Source organism: Pelodiscus sinensis, chromosome 16 (assembly GCF_049634645.1).
Source record: "Pelodiscus sinensis isolate JC-2024 chromosome 16, ASM4963464v1, whole genome shotgun sequence".
NCBI lineage: Eukaryota > Metazoa > Chordata > Testudines > Trionychidae > Pelodiscus > Pelodiscus sinensis.
In genome coordinates, this window is record NC_134726.1 from 30,051,922 (window position 1) to 30,063,265 (window position 11,344).

General features: G+C 37.9%; 1 protein-coding gene across 10 annotated transcripts in view; it reads left to right on the forward strand.

Moving 5' to 3' along the window:
• SDK1 (sidekick cell adhesion molecule 1) overlaps positions 1-11,344 on the forward strand; it is an 855,588-nt gene that overhangs the window by 450,372 nt on the left and 393,872 nt on the right. The window contains exons 1-2 of one of the 10 annotated variants that reach the window (XM_075899631.1): positions 5,028-5,607; positions 7,914-8,100. The exons of 7 other annotated variants lie outside the window; for them this stretch is intronic. The gene's annotated coding sequence lies outside the window, so the exon portion shown is untranslated. Of the gene's footprint in view, positions 1-5,027; positions 5,608-7,913; positions 8,101-11,344 lie in introns of those variants that run through there. 2 more of the 10 variants (XM_075899632.1, XM_075899633.1) reach the window with 2 other exon arrangements.

Consider the following 11,344-nt stretch of genomic DNA (forward strand, 5'->3'; position numbering starts at 1 on the left):
AGGCATAACATTTTCTGGAATCTGATCAGAAAAGCTGTTACTTTGAAACTCTGGAGGATACAGAGCAGAATGGTATAACATGATTACACTGCATTAACTGGAGGGTAGACACACAACTCAGGAACAACTGGTAAGTTGTATCTCACACAAGCTTATACCCTAATGCTCTAAAAATTGTTAGTCTTTAAAGTGCCACCAGAGTCCTTGTTTTTGTTGAAACATACGAACATGGCTACCCCTCTGAAACTCAAGAATAGCATTATAGTGAGAAAATAAAACAGGGATTCAGCATGGTGATAAAGTAGCTTATGATCACTACTAGGGAAAAGTTCTAAGATAAGTCTAGTAGATATCGATGTAGATACAGATATCGATACTTGAGTATTTTATTGAGCAACTAGGTATCTTTCCCAATTTCTTTATTGCCATTCTGTCTACTCATATATTTTTACGTCCATTTTAAATGGAACAACAATTCAGAGGAACTGAATTTTTTATTTTACTTTAATTATGGTAATATATAATATACTACGAACTGCATAAACATACAGAAAAATATAGTCCCTATCCCAAAGACTTCAGAGCCTGAAAGGAAAAATACAATTGGCAGTGACCATAGTAATTGTTAATGTGTAATGTAAATTTCATGTTCTTGATCTCAATCTTTCACATATAATCTCTTCCCAGTTGCTTCTCTTCTTAATCATAATTCTTTGGCAGTTGCTTGTAGAAGTAATAAAAAAATGAGTCTTCTTGAGGATATGAATGAAGAACCTTAGATTATTGTGGACATTTCCAGCTAATTGGGAGGCGGGTTTCTGGAGAATGATGTATCTTGCACCACTTAGGTGGTTATCTATGCTATGGGTTGGCAAACATACAAATGCACATACATATTCTGTCCGATTCTCTTTCAGTTTTGTATTCAATAATAAGTTAAGTCACACCGAGGAAACTTGTCTTGAAAAAGGCTCACAGAATGTGTTTTGGCTCTCTTATATTTATTGATGCTTAGATCCTACAATAATAGGTGCTTTAAAAACATCTAAAATATATCAGAGGTCATTCATATTAGTAGCTTTGACCGTACAAGCACCCTGTCACCAAAAGAAAACACAAGTGGTCTCAGTCTTTTGGCAAAGATGACAAGATGAGTGTAAAAACTGACTGGTAGGACCCCATTCTACCAACAGGGATTAGAACAGTGAGATACAGGCATCAAACCAGGTCTTGTTACAGTCCTAAGGCTATTATTCAGTGGTCCTAGTTAATAAGCATACAGCATTACCATGGTGGGTAACATACATCAGATTCATGGTCTATGCACATAATGTGTTGTACTGTGAACAAAGTATATGTAATACTGCATAGACCAGGCCTGGGCAAAATATGGCCCATGGACCAGACCCGGCCTGCCAAGGCACTGGATCCTGCCTGCAGAGGCTGTGGGGAATCCCAGGCAGTGCCACATGCCACTCAGAAACACGACTGCGGGGCACTTTCTCTTTGAGTCTGGAGGGGAGGGTGAAGATTCAGATGCTGCTCCCGCCCCCAGAGCAATCCCATTGGCTGGTTTCTGGACAGACACTGGCCAATGGGAGCTGCCTGTTTGCATAACAGGCAGCCACAAAGCACAACCCTTCTGCTCATTCACTCAAGCACATGGCGGAGCAGGCAGAAACATTTTAAGCTCTGCAAGCCTTTAGCTCTGCAGGCAGGCTGGCAGGTCTCCTGGCGAGAACCTACCTCTGGCACCTCAGCCCTTTCCTTCCCCAACCCTCTGCTACTCCACATGCACCCATACCCCCTCTCAGATATGGCACCTCATCTCCTGCCCGAGATCACAATCTCCTCCTACTCTAGGTCACTAGGGTTACCAGATGGCTTCAAAAAGAAATACTGGACACACTTGATCTCATATTCGGGGGAGAGGGGAACCAGTCAGGAGGGGAGCGGGGCTAGCTGGGAGCGGGGCGGGGGGGAGGGGGGAGAGAATCAGCCAGTGGGGAGCGGGGCTGACCCGGGCACATGCAAATCCCAGGGTGCTGCCCATTCTGCGCAGTCCCGGCGGGGCGCACGGGCAAGTCCAGCCATGGAGATTCCATCTCGTCCCGGCCCTGCCCCCCTCTTCTCTACTGTGTAGTTGCTTATTGCCTGGCTGGTAGACACACTCACACAGTGTGAGCGTGTCTACCAGCCAGGCAGTGCACAACTACCTACTGATACTCATAATAATAAAATGTACTTAATTAGAAAATACTGGACATTTATATGTCTAGTATTTTCTCAATTTGTTTCCCGGCCAGAAAACTCAAATACCGGACTGTCTGGTTCAAAACCGGACACCTGGCAACCCTATAGGTCACATCCCAAAAATGTATACTCCGGTTCCCTGCCCTTGGTCACAACCACCTCCTTCACCCAAACTCCGTCCCAGACTCCATTTTTCCTCCTGCACCCCAGTCCTTTACCCCAAACTCCCTTCTGCATCCCAGACCCCACATCTCCTCCATTAATACCGTGGAAGAGGGCGGCCCTCAACCACCTTCCAAAATCTTGGGAGTGGCCCCCGTCAAAAATTATTGCCCACTCCTGGTATAAATATATGTGTTTTGTAGATCTGCAGAGATCTGTGCATACAATAAGTAATGTATTTAAAATGTCTTATGATTTGCAAGTTTTATTAAGAGTCAGATAAACATGCACTATATAACTAATTTAATTTTGTTTTAAATCTGAACTGAATAGATTTTTTGGAAGAGGGACACATCAGATTCTACTTTTGCAACAATGCTTTAAATATATTTTAACCTGAAAGTTATCTCGTGTAAAAGTGGCACCATCTTACAAATAGTTCTGTTCCTAGAACATGTTTAGTCCTATCTGTTTACCTTTTTGTCAGAAATAGGCTTTGACTGTTTTTATATTCTGTTAGCAATATGGCACCAACACCAGCTATTGGAGTGTGAGATGGATTCTTTTCTGGGTTTTGCACAATCAATGGAATTGCTATATACATTTCAGTTTCAAGGTAAAATTCTTCCCTCGGTTACCATTGTGCTACTTTAGTGGAGACAACCAATTAGTCATTTAAAATCCTTTGCACATTGTGATAAGTGGTTATGTAGGTGGTTTTCAGGACATAATTTGCAGACTACGAGAATCTTTATTACTAATGATGATGAAGATGAAGATCTATAAGAAGAGAGAGAGCCAAACTTGATTCTCAAATTCATTTGGTGTTTGCGGGGCTAGTAAATAGGAAAAAAACCTTCTCTGACTTCTGAACTGAGAAAACGGAATCAGGATGTAATTAAGGGTGTTTCTAGACTACAGGGTTTTTTGGAATTTTTTTTTTTCAAAAAAATTTCCCCTGCTTCTAGACTGCTGCCGCATTCTTTCAAAAGTAAATCGAAAGAATGCAGCAGTTTTTTCGACCACAGAAAACCTAGTTTTACGAGGAATACGCCTTTTTTCGAAAGTGCTCTTTTGAAAAAAAGTACTATGTAATGCAAAATGTGCTTTTTCGAAAGAGAGCCTCCAGACTGCCTGGGCGCTCTCTTTCAAAAAAGCGGCTTGCTTTTTTTAAAGTATTGATTGTAGTCTAGACGCTCTTTTTCGAAAGAGGCTTGCAGTCTAGACGTAGCCTAAGAGATAGTAAATAGAAACCTACTATGCCATTTTTGCAGTCATTTTTTTAGAAAGGATCCAACATATGGAATAAGGTTGCAGGGTCCTTTGGAGTCCATTACGTTAGGGTGCTTCTACACTGCACCCTTACCTTGAAATAAACTACACAATTTGTGCTATGCAATTTGTGTAGCTTATTTTGAGGTAATTTCAAAATAGCTTACTTCGAAAGTTGGTGCTGTATACACAGTGCCAAATTTTGAAATAAAGCACTATTCCAACAAGTCCCTTAACTCTTGTGGAATGAGGGTTATAGGGACTCCAGAATGGTGTGCCCATTATTTCAAAATCTATTTTGAAATAATGAGCTGCTTTAAAGAAATGGAATAGCTATTTTGGGAAATGTCAAGTATTCCGAAATAGCTCCGCAGTGTAGATTTAGCCTTAAAGTGCTGCAATGATTGTACATTTCTAGACAAAATTTTACCATACAATATTATTAATGTGGGACACTGAATAGCAGAACATCATTTTTTACTTAAGTAACTTCCTCTTAGTATAGGAGATCTGTTAGGTTTGTGGGTTTAACATCTTTGAAAATTAGTAAAATTTGGGATCCTATTGTAACAACTGTTTTATTACATGGCATTTTAATTGATTGCCTTAGAATAATATTAACTTAATAAGAAGAACGGTAAATTATTGATTCTCTCTTCTCCCCTTTTTCCCCATCAACAAAGAAATCTGCAGGTTTTCCTTTCAGGTAGTACTTTTTCTGTATCTATTGATATGAAATACACATACAGCAATTCAACATTAGCTGATCAAATACAGTCTGAAAAGTACAGAGTTGAAGTTTGCCAAGCTGTCTTTCTTAAGCTGCAGAAATCAATTACAGTAGAGCTGCAGTTGTTTAAAAAGGTCCTGCAATAAATCCCTGTTCTTGAGCAATGTACGCAAATCTGTCTTCTGTATTATGGTTTACAGGATTACAAATGGTGCTACAGGGAAGAAGTAGGGGAAGAAACACTTTCTTTTGTAGCTATAAAAATGATGTCTGTTGGTGATTTTGGTGTTACTAGTGCAATAGCCTGAAAATTCTTCATCCAAGATTTACATATCCTGCAGGAGTAAACAATGTTCAGTAATGTAGTTTCAAAGTCTTTTGAGAACAGTAGTTCCTGAAGACAGCTTGTTAGTAGCTTTCTTTTTTGGGATAGACACATTAGTATCACTTGGCAAGAACTTCAGTGTTTCACCCATTAAAAGAAGCCAGTGTGGGAAAAAACAAACCAGCTAAATTGAATCACCAAGAAAATCTATGATATCTGTGAGTGCAAGAGTAATAGTCATTAGTCTATGCCAAAAAAAAAAGAGAGAGAGAGAGAGGTGTAACATTTGTTGGAGAATATGTGTAACTAGTAAATAAAAAAGTTTACCTTACAAAACTTCTCAGAGTAATATTTTTCAAAGTGTGCCATTTTTCAAACTTATTCAACCTATTTTGTACACCATAATATCAAAGGAAGATGGCTCTTTATCAAACATCTTCAAAACACCACATTCTGATGACATAACTCATCAGTGGGAGCTGTTTCTGGGAATTCAGCACAGTAAGAGCTTTTTAAATAGAAGGAACTTGATGTCAGAATCCATCTCACTTGCCTCCACTATGTCAAGTAATTTGTTTTTCACTAGCACAGCTGTTTTTGTTTGTTTGAATGGGGTGTGGAGGTTTTTAGTCTTTTTGTTCTTGATGTTTGTTTTCAAACTGAACACCAGTTGTAGGCATACAAAAATTGAAGTAAATAAAGATCCATTTACAAGCCTAGACATCGGCCATTTTCCTGCCTGTCTTTTGCTGTATGGAATTGGGATTTAGTTCACAGGGGAGGGGTTTTTTTGGTGCAAATTATTATTAAAAAGCTGTGTATGGTTTTGGTTTTTGTTTTTTAAAGAAGCCAGTGAAGGGTAAAAGTAAGTTTCATGCTCTTACATTACTTTCCTTAAATCTCTGAATCCTTCCTTTCCTTTCCCATCCCTTGTCTCTTCTCTATTAGGACCCATTTATGCACTCTGTTGACCCCCCTATTTACTAAATCTTATTAGAAAATGATCCATATGTAAAATTTGAGAAGGAAGATGCTTTTAAATGACTTTTAGTTTCTAAAATTGAAATGAAATTGTTCTTGGCCCTTTAAGTTTCATGTAAACTATGTTAAAGGTTATGGTGAAGAACAATAAAAGACACTTTGCAGTGAAGGTAAAGTGAAATCTTAATATGTTCCCCAATTGTAAGGCACAAATGGGAACTACACTAAGATGCTGAAATATGGACAATGGAGTAAAAAGAAAAATCAATGACTTTTGGAATTGGAAATAAAGAGAATGTAACAGTCTTGGAATGTTTAACAAGACTCTGAACTTGAAGTGGCATGTGCAAGTTTAATATGGACTTTGGCTCACTCACTGCTGAATGTAGTCCCAAATATCTCCCCTGCAATATGCATGCCCTGTCAGAGACTGAGGCCTGATATACCTTACAGAGTTAGTTCTATGTAAGGAAGCTTATGTTAACCTAACTCTCTAAGATCTACACTAAAATGTACCTCCCGCTAATGTAACTTGCTCACTATACTGACTTAATAACTCCACCTCTGCAAGGTCTGGTCTATGCTAGACCAGGCAGGTCAGCATAAGATATGCTATCCAGCTCTGCAAAGTGCATAGTTGAGTTCAGGTGACCTTAAGCCGAGCCGCCATAGTATCTATACTGCGGGAGGCTGATGGGAGCACACACTCCCGTCAGCTTCCCTTACTCCTTGCACATCGAGGAGTACTGGATACTGGTGGGGCTGCCCTCAGCGTTCAATCTAAGGGGTGATCTATACTAGATCCGTGAAATTGAATGCTAGACTGTCCAGAAGGTTGATCTTCTCGGTAGTGCAGACATGCCCCAAGAGACATAGCGCTTAAATTGGCATAATTAAGTTAACACAGTAATAGTCAAGACCCATTTCTACCATAAGTTACTGGCTATGTTGTGAAGATCTGTAACCCCATGCTAGACCCATTTAAATGCTTGGTATGGAAGAAAGGATAAGAATACTGTGCCCCTGTACTTTGTCAATAAAGTTGAGGTGTGTTGCTTAAATCCATTGCTGTTTTGCCCATTTGTGTTCTGATCAGTTTGTAACCTAGAACAGTCAGAATTTCCTTAGAATCTCTTTTCAGAAATTCCCCTATACTTGACAAACTCTTTACCAGTCCTTTGCAGCACTGTAGGGACCCTGTATTGTTGGTGCAATAGCATACGGATGAGAATGGGAAAGAATCTTTCCCTTGAATGTTAGCCTCTTCCCAGAATGAACTGTAGAGTCAGCATCAATATGTGACTGATTAATCACAGATCTCTAGCCTTTATTATTCACATCTAAGGGTACATCTACACAGCGGTGCTAAACTTGAAATAAGCTATGCAACTTGAGTTACACTAATTGTGTAGCTTAAATCAAAATAGCTTATTCTGAATTTGGGCATGTCTACATAGCACTTATTTCGAAATAGAGCACTTTTTCTCCAACTTCCCTTACTCCCCATACAATGAAGTTTACAGAAATCAGAGTAAGAAGCCTGTTATTTCAAAATTATTTTGAAATAACAGGCTTGCTGTGTAGACACGCAATGCATTATTTTGGAATAACATTAGTTATTCCAAAATAATGCTGCACCCTGAGGGTGTGTCTACACTGTACCATAAGTCGAAATAAGATATACAATTTGTGTAGTTCAAATTGCATATCTTATTTCAATCTTATTTTGAAATAACTTATTTTGTAATTAAATTTCTACATAACCCACTGTTCTGAAACGTCCCTTACTCCTCATGGAATGTTGGAATAGAGAGCCCGAAATAACAGGTTTGCTGTTAAGATGCGGGTTAGCTCCAGTATCCGAAATAGTGTTCGAGTGTAGACGTAGCCTAAAGTCCTATGTAATACCCATACATTTGCTCTCTACTTTTGCTACACACTGGCACCCTATAGTGTGTGCTTAATGCTAAATAATATCCATAGTCTCTGAGATATTTTAAAATTAAACACAGATATTTCAAACTCACTTTAAAAGGAAAACTGCTGGGAGGAGCTCTTGTGATATACGAATATTTGGATGTTTTTGAAGCTTGGTAATGGGATATTGAACCTTTCACATTTAGGTCTATGGTAGTGACCAATTTGTGACCCATATGAAATGAGTTCATTATGTGCTCTTGTAATCAACAGTACTTGCAGCAATCAGACTAATTGTAAAGCCATCCCTACTGGACTGCTTGTTGAACTCTTCTGAAAAGGCCAGAAAGCAAAACAGAACAGCTTCAGCAGCTAATTGGAGGACTCCCATGAGAGTGGCTTAAAGATATTAGGACCTGTCCTGAAGAAATTCATGCTTCTGCAGAGGACCAGCACAAGGGTCGTTCACTACTTAAGTTCCATTTTAACCCTATTTAAACAGTGCATAGAACTTCTTTGTCTTTCTGCACAGGAGTGATTTTCACTGTGCAAGTGCTTGCATGTTACTATAGGTTAAGTAAATTGGACTCATTTCATCTAGGAGTTCCAATATTTGTCATTAATTATACCAGACAGAAAAAGGTTTTTTTTGTTCCCCTTTAAAAGAGATGTACTGAAATTTGGCCATTTTCACTTGTGTCTTTTTTTTCTGGGGATTTGGGTTGTGATGGAGTGAAAGTTGGCAGCAATATGGCATTATAGTCTGACAATCTGTGAGTAACTCTAAAGGTATAATAGAGAAGGTAGAAAACTGGAAACCACTCAATCAGATGTTTGTTCACTTTGTGTTTTTTAGCAGAAATTGTTAATTTATTTGGAGCTTAATTTCGGGTCAGTTTAGAAAACAGAACTGTTATCCACTGTCAGTGAAATAGGATTCCCACCTCCCCCTTGCCCATTGCTGTAACAGAACTTTTCTTACTCATTTAACACATATATGAGCTTTCCCTGTAACATTTTATAGTAGGTAGCTCATTGTTAATTCCCTTCCCCTCTAGAAAGTTTCCCATGATGGCCCCTTAGTGCATTGGGAAATATAATGTTTCAGGGGTGTGTGCAAAAATCCAGTGCTATCTAGTGTTCTGTGGCTTTCTTACCATAGTTGTTAGATCTAATCAGAAGTAATAGTTCTTTTGGGGAAAAGTCACACAAGCGTAATCTTTCCCTGCATAGGGTTTCTTCTCCTGTAGTATCATTATTGTTCAGCAGTATTAAGCACAGTCATCTTTGAACACCTTAGGCAATTTATTGTGCAAAATCTAATAATATCATTGTAACTGTGCTTTAATTAATATGCACATATAGTAACACCTTTTGCCAAACTGCAGTATCATGTCTCATTAAATTCTGCTAGGTCAGTTTGATTATCTGTTGTGTGATTTCTCTGAACTATGATAGCCTCTTATTTTCCTAATTCTAGTTTCAACTGGGTGCAGTGTTTATATTTATAATTTGTTGATGTGGTTGTTGCTATAAATAAAAAAACCCAACTATATTGATTGTACTGAGCAAGGTTGCATTTAAAAATAAAGATAGAAAAAGCCTACTTATTCTCTGCTCTCAGGGCTGTATTAGAGAATAGATTGTCTCAATTAATTTTCCTTGCTAAGAATTTTTTAATGCTATCTTTTGAGAAGCTAAGTGAGAAGAACTCCATAAAGCACATTTGAACTACTGCCAGTTATGGAAACTAGAAACAAGATATGGCTTTATCACATGAGGGGCTTTTTTTTTCAATGCAAATGTTTTGCATACATCATTTGGATTTTTGTCACAAATATTTTAAGACATTAAAAATGTCTGTAAGGATGAAATGAGAAGTCAAAAATGGGAAGTCTGCATTATGGCAACACCAGTCATTCAGCAAAGGTAATAGATAAAATTACTGGATGCTGTAAGGTCAGATTGCTGTATAAGCTACTATATAGGAGACCTCATTAAACAACAAAAAACTCTGATATAAAATTTTATAAACTAAAAAGTGTGTCACATGGAGTTTCCTAAGTGCACCTCTGTTATACTGAACTGGCTACTGTGTATTTATAGACCACTGCCCTTCAATGTACAGACTCTGAGGGTCTACAGGGTTTTTCCGAAAAAAGTGGTCTTTTTTCGAAAAAACTTCCCCTGCATCTAGACTGCTGCTGTGTTCTTTCGAAAGTAAATCGAAAGAACGCGGCAGTCTTTTCGACCACAGAAAACCTCGTTTTACGAGGAATAATGCCTTTTTTCGAAAGTTTTCTTTTGCAAAAAGGGGCTATGTAATGCAAACTGTGCTTTTTCAAAAGTACCGGTTGTAGTCTAGATGCTCTTTCGAAATAGGCTTGCAATCTAGACGTAGCCTGAATGTCTGAACTGAGTCATTCAGGTACCAGTTTAATACCGAGTGTCCTTTAACTCAGTGAGAGAAGCCAGAGCTTTTGGAAAAGGAGGATTCAAGGTTAAGCTATGCTTCTGCTGTGAAACTCAATGGTTGGCTGTTGTGTGTGTTATATATACATACAGGGCACCTTAGCTTGCCCTGAATTTGTTGCACTACAGTGGAAGTAGAGTAGAATACACAGACAGGAACCTTCGGGTTAAATATTTTAAAAATTGTGGTTTGACAAAAAGTTTTCCATAACAAATGAAATATGATCCATGCCAATGTAGTTTATAATCTGAGAATCAATTCACTTTTCATATATACATCTTTGAGAAAATCCAGAGATTCAAGTTATTTTTAGGGCATTCTATTATTGACTCAATAGATGTTTTGATAGTTCTAAAATAACTTTTTTCTAATATACCAGAAAACAATGGATGTTTTTAGAGGATCAACAATGAACAAATGTAATTGAAATTCATTCCTTCCCCTTACATGCCTCCTGCTACAAGGCATTGGCAACTGTTGTAGCCAGTTTGATTGTGACCTTATTTAGACAAAGTTGTGGCTTTACAAGGTTCCTTTTCTTCTCTTTCCTTTGCATCAACAAATATGTACAAAAGTGTAACTTCTGTTCACACAGGCACAGTTATATAAATATTCTTATGTGTGATTCCAAAGTAAATGCTTAAATCTGTTAAAGCTTATAAATGGTAGGAATTCAGTGTGCTTGATAATACATAGTTCAATTATTGAATAATATTCAAAACATTTCACAATTATCTGTAAGCCTTATGTGAGCAATAAAACAGATGATGTACTAACTTCAAAAATTACAACAATGTAAAATCATATTTAAATTACCCTTAGATTATCTTATTGCATAAGTTCAGCAGTCATACAAAAGAATGCCATTTCTGCACCCTCAAGTTCTGAACTTGTCTAGGAGAGAGAAAGTACTTGGAAATAAGCTCTCAAATGTACTGTTATCAGTCCTGCTGGATTCCTTCTCCTGGCCCTAATAGATATGAAATTACTTGAATTACTGATTTAGAAAATTGTTCAGTATAAAAACAGATTAACTATAAATGGGCTCCTCCCTGATTTGCTTCAACATTACTTATTAAATAACAAATTAGCATGTTGTGAGAATTGAGGAAGAATCAGAACTGCCCTGATAATCAGCATATAATTTGCACAGGCACTTTTTGGACTGTTTTTTATTCCTATATTGTTTTCCCCTGGCTAACAGATCATGAGCCATGACCAAATCACTGTC